Here is a 20,585-nt window from a genome sequence, read left to right on the forward strand (position 1 = left end):
CACTTCAGTACAGTAAATCTGGATGGAGCACATCTCCATTTTACTCAGTGTGGTGCACTGCACGATTGAATGTAACGGGAGGGTGGTTGCGTAGTGAGGCTTCATTCTGGCATAAAAATGGTTAACTATGTTCTAAGATTAATATCACCTGTAGCATCTGTGGAATTTTCTTCAGCCTGTATGAGTTAGAGTACAGTGTTCTAGCAATTTTTAGACAGTTTTGTGCTGGGGACTGAGTAACACTGGAAACTTAATTATCCCAAAATCCTGATTAGCTAGATAAGAGATCATCATTCCATCAACCTCGACTCTTTTGAACAGGCACAAAAAGAATGTCTGCCACTGGATTTCTACTTCGGGACAGAGGGATTTCCATACATTTCAGAGCAGCACGGTTTGTTTTATGAAAACAAAGCCTTGAAAACCACCCAAATGGCCATCCTCTGCTGTGAATTATTCCTGGGGCATGAGCCAGAATCCAAAAAAGAGATGAGTGGCGTTTTGACTAATTCAGGGGAAACAAGAAACACAAGCAAGGTCCTGCAAATGCTGACAGTCTTAAATAAAAACAGAAAATACTGGAAATGATCAGCATCTGTGGAGGGAGAAAGAGAGTTAACACTTCAGGATATTGACCAATTACCAGAAATAAATCCTTATGTAAACACAGAAGAAGCTGGACTCAAAAGGTTTCTCTCTCCACAGATGCTCTCAGATCGACTGAGTTTCTCCAGCAATTTCCTGTGTTTGTTTCAGATTTCCAGCATCACATTATTTGTCTGAGAAATAAATTCTTCCCGTTCTGGATCAAGCCTCAGACTTTGCGTTAACACAGTCAGAACATGATGCATATATTGAAAACAAGGACACCCAAGATGGATCTGTGGGTTTACGTACCACATGGGGTGACACTGAACTATTCAGATTCATAAACAACTGGAAAGTCCACACATTCTGCACAGCTTCCACTGTTGTTTCATCTTTTGATTGAAACCACACTGTAAAGAAACCTAACAAACTTCGGAGATAATCAAAAACAAAGCTTCCAGAATAGTTATTCATTCTAACCAACCTACTATTCAACCATTGACTACTCGTCTCTCAACCTTTGTCGTACTCTGCTCCTCAGAGGACAAATACAATAATGTCCTCTGGTTAACATTAAGTTGCCGTTGGGCTTTAACTTTTTGTTGAGAATTATATCCAAGCTCTAAATGAACTGATTGTAGCTGCAATCATCACTAGAATGAACTAGGAGATAGAAAAGATGTGTAGGAAAGGCAAAGTTACAGTGATCATGGGGATTTCAATACGCAGGTGCACTGGGAAAATCAGGTTGGTAGTGGATTGCAAGGAAAGGAATTTGTGGAATGTCTTCAAGATGGAGCAGGGAGCAGGCAATACTGGATTTAGTGTTGTGCAATGAGACAGACTTAGTAAGGGAGTTTAAAGTAAAGGAATTCTTAGGAGGCAGTGATCATAATATGATTGAATTTACTTTGCAGTTTGAGAGGGAGAAGATAGAATCAGAGGTAACAGTATTACAGCTGAATGAAGGCAACTACAGAGGCATGAGGGAAGAGCTGGGTAGAACTGACTGGGAGAGGAGCCAAGCAGGAAAGACAATGGAACAGCAATGGCAGGAGTTTCTGTGAGTAATTCAGGAGACACAGCAGAGATTCAACCAAGGAAAAAGAAACATAGTACAGGGAGGATGAGGCAACCATAGCTGACTAGGGAAGTCAGGGATAACATGGCCTGTGACTTGCATGATAATGTGTTGTATTTTTTAATGTCTGTGTGCATCACTGATTATCTTTTTTTTTAAAAATCAGAATCAATATATCTGAAAACTTGTCTTTATTTATAGAATTGCCCATAATCAAAATTCGAGCAATAGACTACAGTCTAAAACATTGATAGGCATATGTGCTCACTAGATGACATTTAGAATAGATTTTAATGGCAGGTGGTTCATCTTGACAATTATTCTTTCTCTGCAGCACTGGAAAGCTGGTCCAGTAACACATGCATTTGTATTGGAAACTTGCTAAAAATAGCCATGCAATGAGTCTAAGTTATTGAACGCTTCAGCACTGGTAATGCAGTCTGGTGCCTTGTACACTTTGCCAGCCACCCTGTCTTAGCTTCAAAGAAAATTGCACCCCTGAAGCAATTCTGGATTGTTGATATGGGCCAGGTACTGGCAGGTGGGATTCAATTGGGCTGTGTATCTGGTCAGCATGGACAAGTTGGACCGAAGAGTCTGTTTCTGTGCTATACATCTCTATGACCCTATGGCTGTATAAAAGCAAAAGAGAAATCATATAATGCAGCAAAAGGCAGTGGGTAAACCAAAAGATTGGGAAGCTTACAAAGACTTACAGAGGGCAACAAAAAAGAAATATGGAGGAAGAAGATTAAATATAAGGGTAAGCTAGCCAGTAATATTAAAGAAGACTGCAAGAGTTTCTTTAGATATATAAAGGGCAAAAGACAGGCAAAAGTGAACATTGGGCCACTGAACAATCATGCTGGAGAAGCAGTAGTGGGGAACAAGGAAATGGCTGAGGAACTGAATAATTACTTTGCATTAGACATAAGTTATATCCCAAAATCGCAAACATTCAAGAGAGTGAGGAGGCAGAGCTGAGTATGGTAGCCATCAGCAAGGAAAACATGCTAGAAAAACGGAATGGCCTGAAGGTGGATAAATCACCTAGACCAGCTGGACTACACTCCAGAGTTCTAAGGGAGACAGGTGAAGAGATAGTGGAGGCAACAATGGTGATCTATCAGGAATCGCTAGAATCAGGGAGGGTCCCAGAGGACTGGAAAAATCGCTGACATTCCTGTTTAAAAAGGGAGCAAGGCAAAGGATGGAAAATTATGGACCGATTAGCCTAACGTCTCTCATGGGCAAGAGATCCTAGAATCCATTGTGATGGATGAGATTTCTGAATATAGAGGAACCTCGATTATCCAAGATTCAATTGTCCTTATTTTGGATTGTACGGCAAGATCACAAGATCCCGATGCTCGGCTAAACTATGTTATCTGGCATTTGATTAACCGAGTGTAAAACTCCCTGCCCATATCCTTTGGATAATCAAGGTTCCTCTGTACTTGGAAGTGTATGGTAAAATAGGGCAAAGTCAGTATGGTTTCTTCAAGGGGAGGTCATGCCTGACAAATCTGCTAGAATTATTTGAGCAGGTTAGAGCAAGGAGAGCCAATGGATGTTATCTACTGGACTTCAATAAGGTCTTTGACAATGTGCCTCACAGGAGGCTGCTGAGTAAGGCAAGGGCCCTTGGTGTCAGAAGCAAGGTGCTGGCATGGACAAGAGCTTGCTGTCTGGCAGAAAGCAGAGGGCAGGGATAAAAGGGTCCTTCTCAGGATGGCAGCCGATGACAAGCGGTGTTCCGCAAGGCTCAGTGTTGGGACTGCAACTTTTCACTTTATACATTAACAATCTGGATGAAGGAACTGAGGGCATTCTGGCTAAGTTTGCAGATTATACAAAGATAGGTAGAGGGACAGATAGCATTGAGGAGGCAGGGAGTCTGTGGAAGGATTTGGACAGGTTAGGAGAGTGGGCATAGAAGTGGCAAATGGAGTACAATGTGGGAAAATATGAGGTCATGCACTTTGGTAGGAAGAATAGAGGCATGGATGATTTTCTAAATGGGGAGAAAATTCAGAAATCTGAAGTGCAAAGAGACTTAGGAGTTCTAGTCCAGGATTCTCTTAAGATAAACTTGTAGATTGAGTCAGTAGTTAGGAAGGCAAATGCAATGATGGCATTTATTTTGAGAGGACTTGAATATAAAAGCGGGTATGTATTTCTGAGGCTCTATAAGGCTCTGGTTCTGACTAGAGTTTGGAGTACTGTGTGCAGTTTTGGGCCCATATCTCAGAAGGGATGTTCTGGCCCTGGAGCATGTTCAGAGGACTTTCACGAGAATGGTCCCAGGAATGAAAAGATTAACATATGAGGAAAGTTTGAGGACTCTGGGTTTCAATTTGATGGAGTTTAGAAGGATGAGAGGAAGGTGTAATTGAAACTTACAGAATACTGAATGGTCTAGACAGAGTAGATATTGGGAAGATGTTTCCATTGGTAAGAGAGACTAGGATCTGAGGCCATAGTCTTAGAATAAAGGGAAGACCTTTTAGAACAGAGATAAGGAGAAACTTCTTCAGCCAGAAAGTGGTGATTCTATGGATTTCATTGCCACAGAAGGCTGTAGAGGCCATGTCATTGAGTATATTTAAGACTGAGATAGATAGGTTTCTCAACCCCATTCTCCCACTTTCTCCCCGTAACCCTTGATCCTCAAGAATCTATTAGCCATGATAGAATTATTATAAGAGTTGTAGAGAAGTACAGCGCAGAAACAACCCGTCTGTGCAGACACAATGGGCTGAATGGCCTAATTGCAGCTCTCATGTCTTATGGTCTTATCACTATCCCTAGGTTGGGTTGAAGAAATGTGCCTTGGATTCTGTCTTTCAATTACCATTGAACAGTGATTGTAGAATTGATTGCCTGGTGATACTACGCAACACTGTTATATATTTTATATATTTATCTTAAACAAATACAGAGATGATATTAGTTTCCAAGCATGCAGGAACTTTAGTTATAATGCTTCAAAGTATCAACACCTTCACTCTAGATCAAACTTTTACTGCTTCTATGGTGTCAGTTAATTAAGTGCAGTTGGCATAGGTCAGTTAGAGATTCATATAATCCAACTCAGAACAATCAACAATATTGATCACTCTTTAAAGATAGGTACATTTCAAAAGATATTGGGAAAGGGTAGATAAGGGTATGAGGACAATAGGAACAGATGTAGGCCATTCAGCCCCTTGAGCCTGTTCTACCATTCAACGAGATCACGGCTGATCTATGGAATTTGCCAGTGAGCCCAATAGGGCTCAATTCTCTGGTGTTACTTCTTAATGTCACAGGTATAAAGTTGCTCTTTTGTCAACTGACAGAGAAAAGTCACTGCCCATTGAACATGAGCTGTCATAATGAGGAGATGGAGATCAAAGAGGAAGAAAACTACAGTGGAAATACACATCTTTTGTAAATAATAAATCTCTGCAATGTAAACATTTAGCTATTATTCCCACAGCTGCAGATCATACTTAATGTGACACTTATTATTAGTGAGAAATCCATGGCTTTCTTGAATATTATTGAAACTATGTCATGAATATTCACTTTTTAACCCAATGTGATCTAGAGATTGGTCACTACTCAGGCTACAGCATTCGTAGACAAGGTCTTTTCCTGGGATGGGGGAGTCCAAAACTAGAGGCCAAAGGTTTAAGGTAAGAGGAAAAAGATTTAAAAGGGACCTAAGGGACAATGTTTTCACACAGAAGGTGAGGGTGGTACATGCATGGAATGTGCTGCCAGAGGAAGTGGTGGAGGCTAGTACAATTACAAGACATCTGGATGGATATCTGAATAGGAAGATTTTAGAGGGATATGAGCTAAATGCTGACAAATGGGCTAGATCAGCTTAGGACATCTGGTCGGCATGGACGAGTTGGACAGGAAGATCTGTTTCTACGTTGTATAACCCTATGTTTCTGTGACCAATGAAAACTGTGGAAATTTCAGTTCTTAACCATGGGTCAGGAATTTACACATGGATATGTTTTCCATGCAATACTTCCCCATTATCGCTAAAAATGTGCCTTGTTCCAGCAGCCTGCCCTGGAGCTATTTAAAACCCAATGGGGAACAAGAACCACCGCCAGCCAATCTAGTCATTGGCAGTGCCACCGCGGGTCTCTGTTCACTTGCACCCGTGCCTAAAGATGAAGAGTCAGGAGCAGGATACCAAGTAGGCTGTGAAGTGATGCAGAATCAAGGTAGGAGACACCTGAGGGGTTGGCGGTGGGAGAGGGATTTGGGCTTTGAGGGCTGTGTTACAAGGGCTGGGGCAGAGCTGACACCTGAAGGGGGCAAACCTAAGGAGTTCGGTGTAGGGGAGGTGCTGCAGGGTTTCCTCCAATATGAAAAGAGGTCTTGTGAAGGAAGCCATCTCTATTTCCTGGTTGAAATCCAAGCAGGCCTATCCACCAGGGTGAATGCCCATCTCCAACCTCCTCCTGCCAGGCAAAACGTTTCAGCCCAATGTGCAGTGGCTCCAAAGTATTCATTAATTGCTCGCTTAAATGTATGAAGGTAGATTACCTAAAGCTTCTCCAAACACTGCCTGTTAAATCACGGGGTTGGGAGTGGGGCTGGGGTGTGTTGCAAATAGGCAGTGGGAACAGTATCAATGAAATTTGATGGGTTTATCGTGTACAACCCCTCCCTTGGGGACTGTATGATAAACCTCAGAAGTTCAATCTGGAATGAGCAGAACAAGGTACAGCAATGTTATACAGAATGTTGCAGCAATAGTAACCTACATGTTCCCTTTTTACCAATGATATTTCAGCAAAAGAATATTGACTGAGCCAACAGTAAGTGAAGACTTATTGCATTTTGAAAGTACTAATTTTGTTTGACAGCATTTACCTCCTAGCTTTTGAATACATTAATGAGAAAACAATTCTCATCTATAGTTTGCTGTGTGGCCCATCTCATAATATCCAGGTACTCTTGTTGAGGTAACATTTGAATTAATTGGAAATCTAGTGAAAATACGTATTGCAGTCAAAGATATTAGCTTTGAATAATTCTCAAAATTATTCCTCTTTCGAAATAAACTGTGCAATATGCTAATATGTTTTCTCCACACCAATATTTCTGGTATGTATGCTCTATCTAATTTTGAATTAAACTCCACTTTGTTCTAATCACTCCCACAGTTAAATGGCTCACCTTTTTGGCTGTGGGTTTGTGTTCCACCATTACATTTGCAAATAAGGAAATGTGTGTTATGTATCCAAACCTCTTTTGAAAGTTAGCCTTTACTCTGTCATCTACAAACTTATGGGTCTTGCTATCTCTTCAGCCCCAGGGGTGCCCAAGAAATCCTTGACACAATTTCAGACTGGACACTTTTCAAGCTCTCCTGGGACAACAAGTCAACATTTTCAATCTGGGGCTTGTTCATAGAGCAGGAGCCAACTGGTCCAATTTCTGGTCTATTGTGCCTGATTTATATTAATTGGAACACCTGAGGTAGAACCAAACTCTTCCTCGAAGTCAACTTCATTCCTGTTCCTTATTTGCAAAAACTACCAGCAATGAACTGCTTCTGTTTTACATGATTTGGAGGTGTCAGTATGGACATGGGGTGGACAAAGCTAAAAGTCACACAACACCAGGTTATAGTCCAATGGGTTTATTTGGAAGCACGAGCTTGCAGAGTGCTGCTCCTTCATCAGATAGCTGTGGGAGTTAAGCTTAACTTCCACAACCACCTGATGGAGGTTAAGTGCTCCGAAAGCTTCCAAATAAGCCTGTTAACTATAACCTGGTGTTGTGTGATTTTTAACTCTGTTTTACATGGGATGTAATTCAAGACCATCCCAGTAATGTACATTGTTACAGATTTCATACATCATTGAAGGGGGATGTTAGACAAAGCCAAGATGTCATTTTAAGCTCAGTTTTTGAGCTCAGTTCTCAAATTCTTTGAATTCTGTTGCTTTTTTTTACTGTGATTCCACTGGGTGTTAGATTTTGAAAGCAGAATAGGAACATTAATTTTCAAACCAGATCCTATGACTCTACTCCTGCCCATCACTAGAACATAGCTAAGTAACATGTAGATGACATACATATGAAGGAGCTGTTCACCAATAGGTTTAATCTATGAAGTGGGAACCGATAAGTTCTTAATTTAAAACAGTTAAAGATCAGAGTTTTTTTCACCCAAAATTCAAATGTGTGAAGTATTTTGAATGAACATTGGGACCAAAACCTTGGATGATGAATTCATTGGGAATATTACTAATTGATTTGCCTGAAAAGTGATTTAAATAGGGAACTTGCTACAATATGGAATAGGTAAGGCATTCATATGTTTGAGGGAAGCTAGGTTAGAACAAGAGGGTTGAAAGAAAGAGGACCGTTGTAGGGGTTAGATGAAATAATGGGGGAGGAAGCTTAAATGAAACATTGACAGATACCTGGACCTGATGAGCCAAATGGCTTATTTCTGAGTTGGAAACAAATTGGAACTCTGGAAGGGAAATGTGGTAGCCAAATTGTGTTATTGCTAGACGATTTAGAGTTGAAAGGCTCTTAAAGTCACATCTTGGCTTTGTCTACCATCTCCCTTCAATGATGTATAAAATCTGTGACAATGTATATTTCTGGGATAGTCTTGAATTGCGTCTGGAGAGCCAGATAATGTTCTAGAGTATTTTGGTTCAAATCAAACCAGGGCAAATGTTAGAATATAACTTCAATTAAAATATGGAATTAGGAGTCTCATGGTGGCCATGAAACTATTACTGATTGTCAAGAAAATCTGTCTGGTTTTTTGATTAGTTTACTTACAGTATGGAAACAGGCCCTTCGGCCCAACAAGTCCACACCGACCCTCCGATGAACAACCCACCAAACCCATTCCCCTACATTTACCCCTTCACCTAACACTATGGGCAATTTACCATGGCCAATTTTTGGACTGTGGGCGGAAACCCATGCAGACACGGGGAGAATATGCAAACTCCACACAGACAGTTGCCTGAGGTGGGAATTGAACCTGGGTCTCTGGTGCTGTGAGGCAGCAGTGCTAACCACTGTGCCACCGTGCCGCCCACTGTTAATAAAGGGATGTCTTTTAAATTCTGAACCAGCGTTACGACCTTTTGGGTTACGAACCTCTATTAAATTTTCCCTTAACCTTCTCAGCACAGGTTTCTCTCGAGGTAAACTTGAGTCAATAGTTAGGAAGGCAATTGCAATGTTGGCATTTATTTTGAGGGGACTGGAATATAAAAGCATACCTCTGAGGCTCTATAATGAAAAACTTAACATATGAGGAACGTGTGTGGACTCTGCGTCTGTACTTGGAGTTGAGAGGATGGGGGTGAGGGGGGGGGGTGGAATATATTTGAAACTTGCAGAATACTGAATGGCCTGCACAGAGTGGATGTTGGGAAGATGTTTCCATTGGAAGGAGAGACTAGGACCCAAGGGCACAGTCTTAGAGTAAAAGGAAAACCTTTAGAACGGAGATAAGGAGGAACTTCTTCTATGGAATTCACTGCTACACAAGGCTGTGGAGGCCAGGTCATTGAGTAATATTTCAGACTGAGAGAGATAGATTCTTAATTGTCAAGAGGATCAAGGGTTACGGAGAGAAAGTTCCTTTTGGGAAGATACTGCTGCTCTGGCCTATTTGTGACTCCAGATTCACAGCAATGTGGTTAACTCTTAATTGGCCTCTGGGCAAATAAAATGCTGATTTACTCAGTGATGTCCACATCCCATGAATGAATCAAAAAGAGGCACTGGAAAAGCTTTAAACAACAACAATAAAAAGAAAGAACTGTGGAAATCAGAAACAAGAACAGAAATTGCTGGAAAAGCTAAGCAGGTCTGACAGCATTTGTGAAGAGAAAGCAAAATCAATCAGATCCAGTGACCCTTCTTCAGAATAGTTCTGAAGAGATACTGTCAGATCTGCTGAGATTTTTCAGCAATTTTTGTTTCTATTACTGGAAGAGCTTTGCTTTCCTAGAAATGCAAGGATAATTTCAAAGAAGTCCAAATTTACTGCAATTTTCTGTCAACAGAAGTCATGCAATTCCAAGAGTAGGAAGATTTCAGTGCAACATTGTGATTTATGATATCAACTAGTGTCTTAAAGCTCAATGAAAACAATGCCTGACACAACTCTGAAGGTACAAGCTCCTTTCACCCCAGATGGCCAGCAGCAATTTAAAATCGGTGGCCAAATTGCTAACCAAAATGGTCATAGATTTGCTGAAAGTTGCAATAGTTAGGAATTTCTGAATTATTGGCCAGACAGGCAACAAGAAAACAAATTAGGCATGCCACATCCTTGACAAATCATGACTGACTTTGCCAAATTGTCTCACCATGTCCCTGAACTGGCCATTTTTTTTCTTTTAAACAAACAGGAATTTTTGATTTACAAGTTACCAAATATCTTGTTGTCTAAGCAATGTTCAGTCTCCCCCGGAAACACCTGCACTCCACTTCCTAGGCAGATATTTGGCCACCTCAGCTGCCGTGATTAAAGATGCTCATGCCTTTTCCTGTACAAGAATTGATATAGTTCTTTTAATCTGACATTCCATACTATGGTTTACGTTAATTTACATTGGTCACTGATTAAAGCATGTCTTTCTGCACCATATTATTCATATATTGTGATGAGAACCAGGTACTGTACACTGAGTAATATTGTTATCGATATGGATCCACTGGAGTTAACATTATCCTTAGAGAAATATCCTGACATCTGGGTTAGTAGATTCTAGGTTTGGGGCCCGCTCCAGAGACCTGAGCATAAATTCCAGGTTAGCATTTCAGTGCAGTACTGAGGGTGTGGTGGACTGTTGGAGGTGACACCTTTCCAAATAAATGGTAAACTGTGGTTCCACCTGTGCTTTCAAGTGGACATAAAAAGATTCCATAACACTAAATCTTTAAGAAAGGCAGGGAAGCATGTTGTGCTGTTCTGGTGAATATTCACTACTCAGCAACGCTAAAACGGATGACATTGTCATATGTCTCATTCCTATTTGTGTAGGCACGTGGCATGCAAACAGGTCACTGCATTTCGTGCATTGAAGTAGTGACGACATTTCATTGGTGGTAGCATGTTTTAGAATTTCTGAAGTCATAAATGGAAGTCTTTCATCTTCCTATTAATACTGCTGAAAATGTATTATTTTACTCATGAGTCTCAACCAAATATGGGTTCAATAGAGTCAAAATTTATTATCACACAAAAAGAGACAAGTTGGACCATCAACCCCATGCCAGCTCATACAGAGCAACCCAGTGTGTCCCATTCTCCTGCTCCATCCCTCAAGCATCTATTCAATCTCCTTTTGAAGTCATCCATCATCTATGATTTCACTACTCTTATGGTCAGTGAGTTCTGGTTCATTTTACTTGCTGCATAAAAAGATTCTCCCTCATGCCACCTCTGTCATCTCTTACCAAATATCCTAGATTTCTGTCTGCAAAGTCCTTGTACCATCAGCTAATGGGAACAGTTTCTCTTTGTCTACCCTGTCCAACTACTTGTAGTTCTGTGCAACTCTGAACAAATCTCCCCTCAGGAGAGCAGACCAAGCTATTTCAGGGATCTGGACCAGATGGCTGAGCAAATCTGAGGATTGCAACCTTTCCAATTACCCTGACTATTTATTTTTACCCTGTCCATTATCTAGACCAGCTCTACTTCTCATGACATTTTATCAGCATTCTTTTCTTTACTAATGACCAATACAAGGTACTTATCAAGTATTCTAGCCTTACCTTGGACCTGTAACATATCAAGCAGAATGCAGTATAAACAGAATGCACTTTGTAGCATAAGGAAAATTTACATGCAGTGGTTGTTATCTAACATGTAATTCAAGCAGCTCATTCGTGGGGAATAATCTATTTGTCATAAACTAAAAACAATGATCTCATGGAATTAGGTCAAGCATAGCTGAGGAAATCTCCTGCTGATTACCACCTACAGAGACAAAAAAAAACTGCGGATGCTGGAATCCAAAGTAGACAGGCAGGAGGCTGGAAGAACACAGCAAGCCAGGAAGTATCAAGAGGTGAAGAAGTCGACGTTTCAGGTGTAACCCTTCTTCAGGACTGACAACCCTCCTTCAATTGATGAGTTGGTATTCCTCTACATTGAATACCACTTGGAAGAAACATTGGAGATAGCAAGGACAGCAAACGTACAGAATTTATTCAGTTGTACCAGATTGCTCTGTTCAGGATACTAATGGTTGGAGCAAGCATCTTATAGTTGTAGAGTCGTGGAGATATATAGCATGGAAACAGACCCTTCAGTCCAACTCATCCATATGGGTCAGATATCCTAAACAAATCTAATCTCATTTGCCAGCATTTGGCTTGAAACCTTCCTATTCATATACCCATCCAGGTGCCTTTTAGATGCTGTAATTGTATCAGCCTCCACCACTTCCTGAAGAAGGGTCACTCCTGAAACGATGACTTCTCCACTTCCTGGCGCTGCCTGGCTTGCTGTGTTCTTCCAGCCTCTGCTTGCCTACCTTGGATTCCAGCATCTGCAACTTGCATTTGTCTCCACCCCTTCCTCTGGCAGCTCATTCCATACACGCACCACCCTCCGCATAAAAATGTTGCCACTTATGTCCTTTTTAAATCTAACCCCTCTCACCCTAAACCCATGCCCACTAGGTTTGGACATCCCTACCCTGGAGTAAGGATCCTGACTATTCAGAGTTGAGAGTGTGTTGCTGGGAAAGCACAGCAGGTCAGGCAGCACCCGAGCAGGAAAATCGACGTTTCAGGCCGGAGCCCTTCATCAGGGATGAAGTTGTAAGTCTTTTCTGAAACCTTCGAGGAGAAAGTGAGGACTGCAGATGCTGGAGATCAGCGCAGGTCAGGCAGCATCCAAAAAACAGGAGAATCGACGTGAAGAAGGGCTGATGCCCGAAACGTCGATTCTTCTTTTCTGAAACCTTTCAAGTTTTACAACATCTTTGCTATAGCAGGGAGACATCCTTCTGGTGAGGACATCCTCCATATTGTATTATACAGGCACCGCTGTGCTACAAGGCATTAATTCAAACAAATTTATGAGCACAAAGCCGTACTAAAGACTTCAGCAACATCACCAGAACTGCCCTCAGTCTCAATGTGTGATCTCATTGCACCTATCCTCTTCTCAACTATTACCACCAAGCCAGGAAGTCAACTGCGGTTTAAAAAGGTGTCCAAGAGGTATGCCCAGAGCAGCACCAGCTATTCCTAAAGATAAGGTGCCAACCCTGGTGAAGCTAAAACACAGGATTGCATGCATTTCAAACAGTGGAGGTTACATGTTTTGTTAGAGCTAAGCAATCCCACAACGAATGGATCACAAAGATCTGCAGCCTGCTATCTCTACTCATGAATGATTGTGGGTAACTAAGCAGGCAGGAAAAGGCTTCATAAACTTCCTTATTCTGAATGAAAGGGGAGATCAGTTTGTCAGTGTATGAGACAAGGTTGAAGCATTTGAAACTGCTCACTGTATACTCCATCTTGACCTCCTCTTGAGGTCTCCAGCTTCACAGATGCCAGACTTCTGCTAATTAAATTGTCCACAGGTGATAGCAATAAATGGTTATTGGCACAAGATCCAGGTATTGCATGTAAAGTATTCAATGAGAAACTCAGGTGATTTTACTGGTGGCAGATAACAAGTGGAAAAAACAACCATGGGAGATTTGTTGATAAGACAGAAACATTCAGTCATGTGTAGGAGCACTTTTGGCTACAAAAAGAAGAGAAACTAGGTACAGGTGAAGCTATAAACTCTAACAACATCACAACTGCAGTACCCCAGAACCAACCGCATCTTGAATTCTGAAGAAGGGCCATTGGACCAGAAACGTAAATTCTGATTTTTTGCAACAGATGCTGCCAGATCTGTTGAGCTTTTCCAGCATCTGCATGTCTTTCTTTTTTTTTAGTTGCTCCTCTAACAAAGGTTCCAGCACTGGTACAACACTGCCGTCTCTCTGACAAAGTAGAAAGGTAAATCTTGCTCACCAAAAGGACAGATCCAATCAGGCCAATCATTGTCCTATCAGTCCACTCTGAAACAGATGGAGGTGTTGCTGAAAGTGATAATGAGGGACACTTACTACTAACCTGCTCGCTAACACTCGGTTTGGATGCCATCAGGTTGGAATCTTCCAGAGTGCTGAGGGATGTTGGCTATGGTAAGATTTTTGTGGCAGGTTCATGTGATAAGCCCAGCAACTCATTGCATCTTTTTTATGCAATTACTGATGAGGTGAACTTCTCATTAGGCAGCAGTGAGTTTTCAATCAAAATAGCTTGTTAAATATCTTATTGACACAACAACTTTCCGAGGAGAAAGTGAGGACTGCAGATCAGAGCTGAAAATGTGTTGCTGGAAAAGCGCAGCAGGTCAGGCAGCATGCAAGGAGCAGGAGAATCGATGTTTCGGAACATGAGCCCTTCTTCAGGAACACCCCATGCCCATGGATATTGGCATCCAGCATTTGCCAACCCCTCATGGTCCACTGTCAAGCTGCTTTGGAAACACTGGAGAGTGCTATGGCCACTAACATTAAAAGGCCACTGTGAAGACACTGTGTAAAGAGACAGATTCCCCACCTCAAAGACTGGATCTTAGCACTTGTTCACCTAGAACCTATGTTTCACGCTCACAGCATCCCATGCCCTGCCTGGCTGTGCTATGCCAGTGTGAGCACACTGTGTGCCAGGCTTGTCGGTAGCAGGGTATGGAAGGGAGGGGCATTATCCTGCTGTTCAGCAGATTGAAACGTCGAGACAAAACCTACATTATGTGCTGGATTCCTGCACAGCAAAGACGCTGAATGTTAATTCATTTAAAAAGCCATGTCAGAACTTGGCAGGGGACGAGTCTCTGGTCCAGTCAAGATTTGGTGCCAAGATGTTGTCTTTTAGGGGATCTCAATGCAGTCAGTCACAGGCACCAGCCTGCACACAGTCAAAGGTCTTGGTCAGGGGCATTCCTCTGTTCAAGATGGCAGTTAATAAATGGACAAAACTCTATGGGCAATTTGGTGATGGGAATCAATCATGTGTTGGATCACTTTTGGATATAAAAGAATAGAAGCTAGAAACAGTTACAGCTATAAACTCTAACAACATCTCAACTGCAATGCCCCAGAACCAACTGCACCTCCAGTTCTGAAGAAGGATTACTGGATCCGAAATGTTAATTCTGATTTCTGTCTGCAGACACTGCCAGACCTGCTGAGATTTTCTCGTAATTTGTCCAACTACAGTTCAAGGTGTTGACAATGGTCAGTTGTGGAGGGCTGACATTAGTGACTAGGGAATGGCGTATCGTCAGTTGTTGAGGATCTGTAAAGTCAGCCGTCAGGGGTCTGGTTGAAATTGGTCAGAGGTTGGGGCAAATGCAGATGTGGGTGCCCACCTGTTGATCATGAGGTGGCAAGTGGTTCACTTCCAGTCGGGGTGTTGTCAAGGCTGATGGTGGGAGAGCAAAGGCATTGCTTCAAGGTGGGACAAGGATGATGATGGGTGAATGGGAGGTATGCAGCATCAGAGGGCATGGTACATCATGATAGGGAGTTTAGATTAGAGCAGTGCTGGAAAAGCACAGCAGGTCAAGCAGCATTCGAGGAGCACCATGATAGGGAGTTATCAGCAGTCTCTCCACAGCAGGAACATAGAGGAGCAGGGTGGGTATTGTCAAAATTCAGGAGGCAGGGAGGAGAGCACAGGGTGAAGATCAATGTCATGGCCCCCCACATGGCTGTGATGGGGTGTGGGAGGTTTTCAAATGGGCTGTTGGGTCATATGCAGGCTCAGGGTGAGGGTCAGAACCCAGCAGAGCTTGCTGATGATGATGTCCCGTGTGAGCTACATTCTCTGGCATCACTTGTCATTCTCTAGATGTGAAATGCAACTGGAAAATATCTGGGAGAATGTCAAGCGTGAGGGGAGTCCTTTTGACTGAAAAGTGCAGGGGCATTGAAGGGACAAAGACACGATGCATGCATTTACAAACTTTGAATACAATTAATTTGTAATCGTTTCATTGTACATTTGCAATAGTGAGCATGGTTAGGGGCCAAACGTTGGTTAAAGATGATTTACAGCTTGCAAATTGGTGTTTGCAAATAGACCATTGGCGTCTCAATGATGTTGAAATTAGCAACTATAACTGAAAATAGGCCAAAGCTGGTCAAAGGTGAACCATCACCCACACAATTTCTAAGCATTTTGTGAGAGGTGTAGACCTTTGCTTTATCCTCTGTCCTGTAAATGTAATGATGTTTTGAACTGAATATTATGAAAGTTGAACAGCTGATGTGGGTCTGCAATGGGAAGGGTTCCAGAGTGCAGCAATGTAATGCGGTGGTCACCTGACATGGCATCCTTAACAAGTTAGTGCACATACTGAGGGTAAAGCTGAATGAACGATAGAGACATGGCCCTCGTGTGATCACTGTCCAGAGAGGTGACTGCAGGCCTTGTCTGCATGGTATTCCAACATTGAGATTGACAAAACTCTTTTGCTCCTTAGACATGCTAACTGACTGACCATCCTGTGCCCGGCTGCTGGTGGGATGCAATGCTGGTCACTGTGGCTACCTCCCAGAGAAGGTGAAGGCAGATTCAGGAGGAACCAGGGCTGACAGCAAACCCAGAAGTAGCAGCAGACAGGACAAGCAGCAGGACGGCTTGTGCAGAGGTCACAGCCACAGGAAGCTCTCACAGTGCACAGGGTCTGGACAGAGACCATAGTCTATCGGCCCTAACTCCACTTCCTGGGGATGGGCGAAGTGCTGTGTTGGCATCTGCCTGTATGTTTGGGATGCAGCCATGTATTAATGCCAGCTACTAGAGCAGGTCAAGAGGGCTGCAGAACTGAGAGGTGGGCATTTGCAGAGATAAAATGAATGTGACGTGGCAAAAAGGTGGTGGCACTTAGTCTGGCACAGCAGAGAAGCTGATAGATACTGGGACCAAGCGGGCAGGATCTAGATTCATATCCTGTTCTGGTGGTCCTGAGGGGAGAGGAAAGCTCTCCACTGCATCACTCCATATGTAGGGACTTTCAGGTGGCCTCCATGCCATGTCACGGCAAATGTAGAAAACCGTGCCGGGTGGCTCAAGACTGACAGTGCTTCACAGATGGCACCGTTGACAGGATACATTCAAGAATTCTAGTCAGTGGTGGTGAGTACTCCCAGCTGCAGCATGTGGTAGAATCAGGTCAGCATTGGACAAGAGGGATGCCATGGGGGTGGTTAAGGTTAGATTACTTAGTGTGGAAACAGACCCTTCAGCCCACAAGTCCACACCGTCCCGTCGATGCGCAACCCACCCAGACCCATTCCCCTACACCTAACACTATGGGCAATCTAGCATGGCCAATTCACCTAACCTGCACATTTTTGGACTGTGGGAGAAAACCGGAGCACCCGGAGCAAACCCACGCAGACACGGGGAGAATGTACAAACTCCACACAGTCAGTCGCCTGAGGCGGGAATTGGACCCGGGTCTCTGGCAGTGTGAGGCAGCAGTGCTAACCACTGTGCCGCCCATAATTAAGGAGGGGAGTTTGTGACAATGGCTCAAAAAAATTCACTAGGCCTCACAGAGAAACCAGCTATGAAATTGACAATTATCAAAGAGAAAAGCCCAATATAAAACAACATTATTTATTTTCTAATGTCTAACTTCTAATAACATTTTCTTCATCCATGTGTTCCAGCAGAATCACAGAATTGTTACAGCTGCAGAAGGTGGCTATTTGGACCATCATGCTTGTGCTTGTTCTATCCCCTATGTCCCATCTCCTGCTTTTATACCATATCCATATGCACAATTTCTATCCAAATTATCACCCAGTGATCTCTTGAATGCTTCAATTGAAACTGTCTCGAACCTTATTTCTAGTTAGTACATTCCAGACCCTAACTACTTGCCGTGTGAAGAGGTTTTTTTAATTTGATTTGATTTATTTTTGTCACATGTACCTCAGTACAATGAAAAGTTTGTTTTGCATGCAGTACAGGCAGATCATACCATACAAAGTGCATCAAAGTCTTAGAGCCAGGAATACAATATTACTGCTGCAGAGAGCAAGGTCAACATTAAGTTTGAAATTTGAAAGTTCCATTCAGAAGTCTAATAACAGTTTCTTTCTTACATCACTGTTGCTTCATTTGGAGTATCACTTTAAACATGGCAAAATAACGTTCAGATTAACCTACTATTCCTGGTGATTCCAGGACTATTCTGGAGCATTAACAACCACAGTGGGATAGGCAGCCAATGATGGGTCTTACAGAAATGAGGTGTCCGTTGTGCCCGTGTGGGTGAGCATCAGCAGGGCGGGGGGGGAAATTCAGGGATAACAGGAATAAAGCCAAAATTGGCACTTATGGATTTTCAGAGTCTTATTGTATTTCCTGAACAATATGTTTGTCGCATTATAGACAAAATTGGTTGATTATGTAAGGGAAAAGGTGAGAGGCACAGAGAATGAGTCCTACATATAGAAGCTGTGCCATTATGATTGATTTGACACATTCTTATTTAAAAGGATGCAATTTTAAGAGTTAGTGATTAGCAACCTAAAATATCTGTAGGAAAAAAAAACTGCATGCAGAAAATAAATATGACCTTCAGTGGCATCTGAAAGGCACTTGCTATTATAGCAATTCCTATCTGTTTAATTAAAAAAAATATAAGCCCTCCAGCTCCTTTTACGAACAGCCAGAGGCATAAGGCACACACATTGACAGAGCCGCGAGCAATAGGAATGCTGTGGAGAAAGTATCCTGAACAAACTCATCTAATCAATAGACTTGTGTGCTCCTAGCCCTTGAATGTTACATTCTTCAGCCTAAGCCCTTGCTTTTTTTTGCCAATTTTAAACACCCTCTGAGGAGAAGAGGTGCAATGGGGGTGGGAGGGTGGGGGAAAGAAGGGCCTCTCCGTTGCGATGAGCAGCAGAAATCCTTCTTGAACACTCTGCTTTCAGGCTCCGGAATAAATTCTCAACAGGAATCTCTGCAAAAGTGGAATGAATATTATCAGAGAGCTGTATCATTCGGCAGAGTGCGTATTGAGTGTTCACGTGTGACAGATAGAAAGGATTGGATACTGGATCACACGATCCAGTCAGCAGTGATTGGAATTCAGTCACCTAATTGACAGGGGGATTAAGTTCCTTAACTGACATGGCACAGCACATGGTAATATCATACCCTTCCTGTGGCCAATGCATTTTTTTTTCGACGGGGATTTGATGAAAATAATTTTTTTTTCAAGAAGTAAAACAATTTTACTGTAACAGGAGACTGAAAAGGTTCTAAGAAAGAAAATCGCTCTCACAACCATGGATTTTGGTGGTATTCATTCAGTCCTTTACTGCTGATCCTGTCAGTAAAGCATAGACAGGATCTTTTGCACCAGGGGTAACTTTCATCCAGTGCTCTTAATACAGGACAATGCCGTTGAGTTTGCTCTAGGATAACATCTCGGTATGCAGTTTGGAGTCCAGTTGCTTTCACTGCTATAAGTTAACATTTTGGGTGCTTATATTATCAGAATAATATCCATATTGCATGAGTTGACCTTAAAAAAAAAATCCACCCACAGTACAGCTCATTTCTTTGTACAGGCTGAGAAATTGAGAGGTGCTTAAAGCCTTTTCAGTACAGAATTTCCTTTGAAGCTCAGATCTATTTTAGTGGGCCCCACCAGAATGACCCGCGTTAGTTGTCTAGAATTACTGTATTATTATTGACTGAAACAAACTACTTCAGGGTTGTTACAGCTGGAGGGAGAGGGGGGAAAGAGAGAGAAAAAAGCTAGTTTAAAACATAAACATACTAATTGAAATTTTGCTGATAAATGCATTGGAAGATCTAGATTTGCTAAAAAATCGAAAGTATAATGTTAAAATTTGATGTTTTAAAAATGTACCTCAGAGGTCTGCTATTACCTTTTTAATGCCATTAGTGTGTTGGCAGCTGTTCTCTGTCTCTGCTTCAGAGGAGCTCTTTGCAGCTTATGGGAGGCTTGGTGATAATTTGCACATATGGAAATGCTTTCTCTCGCTATTTCTTCTTCTGTGTTGTGGACAGATGGAATTAGCGAGTGCTCAGAAGCCGTGAAGCTAAATACATCAAAAGAAAACCCCTTCGTTTCGTGAGAAACTCGAGGCAAAATAAAAACAGAACAGTTGATCTGATGCAGGCAAAGTAATAACACATTCTGTTTTTTTTCATTAAGCAGTGTCTACATTACAATTAATTTTTAAAAGCTGCAGATCTCATTTATGTCAGTAAATGGTCCCCTCATGAAAACCCCTTTTTGTGAAAATTCCTTGGAAGTAACTACGTAGGCAGGCAGACATATTAACCCATCCAATGCTGAATTTTGCAGTGTTTTCAGCAGTGGTCCATACACCAGCCCCTACCCCCTGCTTTTCTGATCGTTGCAGTTACATGGGTTGCCAGCAGGAGGCATGCTCCTGGGGAGAACGAATTGGATGTATTCCCACTCCTCATAGATTCAGTACTCCATCAAGATGGCAAATGGTTTGTTGTCCTTAGGGAGGTGGAAGTGTCAGTGTGGCAGAAACAAAAAAAAATGCTGCAAATATTCAGCAGACCAGGCAACATCATTGAAAACAGAACAATGTTCTGATGAAAGATTACCTGCCTGAAATATTGAGGACAACCTTAAATCTGTGTATGCATTTTTGAGTGAGTTAAAAGAAATGCTCTCTTCATGGATACCCTGAGACCAGTGAGTAGTTGCGGCATTTGTCATTTCTTTAAATCAAATTTCCAGCAGTATTTTGCTTTAGCATTGAGGTGATGTGACGATTTTGTAAAGTTGTTT

The 20,585-nt window shown here is 42.2% G+C and overlaps 1 long non-coding RNA gene across 1 annotated transcript in view; it reads right to left on the reverse strand.

Moving 5' to 3' along the window:
- The window catches only part of LOC140475927 (uncharacterized), a 37,935-nt gene extending 18,052 nt beyond the window's left edge, over positions 1-19,883 (reverse strand). Inside the window, exon 1 of the long non-coding RNA XR_011960360.1 lies at positions 19,681-19,883. This is a non-coding gene — a long non-coding RNA (uncharacterized lncRNA). The remainder of the gene's footprint in view (positions 1-19,680) is intronic.
- Between the last annotated feature and the right edge of the window lie 702 nt (positions 19,884-20,585).

The sequence above is a fragment of the Chiloscyllium punctatum genome, chromosome 4 (assembly GCF_047496795.1).
Source record: "Chiloscyllium punctatum isolate Juve2018m chromosome 4, sChiPun1.3, whole genome shotgun sequence".
NCBI classification, from domain to species: Eukaryota; Metazoa; Chordata; class Chondrichthyes; order Orectolobiformes; family Hemiscylliidae; genus Chiloscyllium; species Chiloscyllium punctatum.